General features: G+C 49.1%; 1 protein-coding gene across 1 annotated transcript in view; it reads left to right on the forward strand.

The window, feature by feature from the left end:
• The window catches only part of PIM2 (Pim-2 proto-oncogene, serine/threonine kinase), a 9,286-nt gene that overhangs the window by 901 nt on the left and 6,021 nt on the right, over nucleotides 1–2,364 (forward strand). The gene's annotated exons all lie outside the window — the stretch shown is intronic.

A 2,364-nucleotide genomic window follows, 5' to 3' on the forward strand; every position in this document is an offset into this window, starting at 1 on the left:
TGTCCAGCTCTGCAGATGAGGATGTGGCTATCTGCAGGTGTCTCTGGAATCCACTGGTTAAGCACTGTGTTGGAGAGTTGGTTTAAAACCGGCTTTTTCTAACTATGTGGCTTTGGTCAAGTCGCAGGCTCTCTGAGTTTCAAGTGTCCCACGTATAGGACAGGAGTGATAAATATCTACTACCTCACGCTCTCTCTGTTGTGAGCATTGAGAGAGTGTATATGGTCAACATAATGAATGACGGCACGGTGCCTGGCACATTCTGAGAGCTCTAATGTTAGCAGGTATTATTTATTATCTTAAAGTTGAAGTTTCTGTACTATTTGGCCCCTGACTACTTCATCTTGCCTCTCTGTCCAGTTTTCCTTGGCCTCCGCCTGGAATTTGCCCTTCCTCTGTCCCAAGCCTCCAACTTTGTCTTTCAAGATGGGTAGAGGGTCTCCTGAGAAGCCCTGTGTGACCCCATTTACATTCTCACCTTTATCTACAGATATGTCTTTACTTCTTCTCCAGTAACTGTACTATCAAATTCCTGGGCAGGGCTATGATGCCTGACTTAACCTGTGTATCTCTTAGTATCTGCACCCCCTCTAGGGCCTTGTAGGCTTACAGTAGACCCCTAATAAATGTTGGATGAATAAGGGAGAGTACCTGTGTATATTTGCTTTTTGAGTGTTTGTGTGTGAGAGAGACTGGTGAGTCTAAGCCTTTGTGCATCTCAGAGTGTCTCTAGTTGTGTGTGAGATGAGGGCTTGTTTCCAGGTGTGTCAGATGGGGACTGCGTGTGGGACTCAATCTCTGACAGTTTGTGTCTGTTTCTGAGACAAGTGCATGTCTGTGTGGGTCTGTCTGTGACAGTGCATCTGTGGTTTCTTTCCGATAGGGTGGATGAATGTCCGTTTGTATTCCTGTGACAGATTCTGGGTAGCTATTTCTGGATAGTTTGACAGTGCTGCATGTCTGCTTGTGTGTGTGTGTGTGTGAGAGAGAGAGAGAGAGCGAGCAACTGACTGGGTGGATCCGTGTCTGTTTTTGTGATACTGCCTATCTGTGGCTCTATCACATAAGTATATGTATGTCTTTGGAGCAGTGCATGTGTGTCTTGAGCGTCTGTGTGTCTTCCTGTGACAGACTTTGGGTCTCATTTCTGGAATAGTACTAGTCTTTCTGTGACACTGCATGTCTGATGGTACAAGTATCTTTGTGACAAGTTTTGGTGGTGTGTCTGACGGGACATTTTTGTGTCCTTGTCATATGGCAGTGTAGGTGTATGTGAATCTGTCTGGAGTGCCTTTCTGTAACTGCATCTCTGGTGTCATGCTGGGACATAACTGGCAGCATGCCTGCTTGACAGTGGATTTCAGTCTCTGTGACAGTACATATCTGTATGTGTTTAGGACAAGCTCATGGGAATGTGGCAATGTTGTGTATTTCTCACATGGTACTTCCCTGTGTGTGTGTCTTTGGAGTGCATGTCTGTCTGCCTGCAGCATGAGGCCTGTTATTTCCAAATTTGTGGCTAAGGGTATTTTATCACCCTTCTGAGCTCCTGCGGTCCCTGTGTGTGTCTCATCCAGAAACACATCCCAAGCCACCACCGCTCTGGCTTGCTCCCACCTGCAAGAAGCACCCCTCCTCACTATTCCAGAATCTGTACTTGCTGACTGGGCTCATGGCCAGGTCTAGCCAGGTCTGTCTACATTAAGGGCTCCACAGCAGTGGAGGTCAGATTAGTCCTCCCTAACGGCTGAACAGGTTCTTCAAGGATCCCTGGCTTTACTTCCCGGGCGGAGGCCACCTGTCGCCTAGAGGGCTCTGGACCTGGTTTGAAGAGTACCCTTCGGAGAAAGGGTCATGGATAACCACAGGCTGATTCTTAGAAGCCTTAGAAGGCCTGGCATTATCTCTGCGCTAGTCTCGAGGCAGTGGCGGCCAACCAACTTCCTAGGAAAGGGGGCGGTGTATTTTTTTAAGTTTATATCTGCACATACAGACACATAAAAACAACGCCGCGCAACCAAAACAAACCCGGTTGCTGCGAAAGGGATTCCTAAAACCAGTTTCCTCTCCACACGCGTCCCCCTCATGTGCATGCAGACCCCGCCCCACGGAAGATACGGGCATGTATTTGCATAAGGGGGTACTTGAAACGTTGAGGGTGGTATGCAAATAAGAGCTGGTTCCGATTGGCTGGGGTACAGCAGGTGCTGAGTCCGGATTGATCAAAGACAAGTGGGAGGGGCCGTCGCCCCGGGCGACTCTCTCGGGAGGCGCGTGCCCTGTCTCAGTAGCGTCAGGGCTGGCGCGCGCGGCGAATCTTAACATTGCGCTCTTTGCTGGCCCTTCTGGGCCACCAGTCTCCTT

The sequence above is a fragment of the Bison bison genome, unplaced genomic scaffold, assembly GCF_000754665.1.
Source record: "Bison bison bison isolate TAMUID 2011002044 unplaced genomic scaffold, Bison_UMD1.0 scf7180017461887, whole genome shotgun sequence".
Lineage (NCBI taxonomy): Eukaryota > Metazoa > Chordata > Mammalia > Artiodactyla > Bovidae > Bison > Bison bison.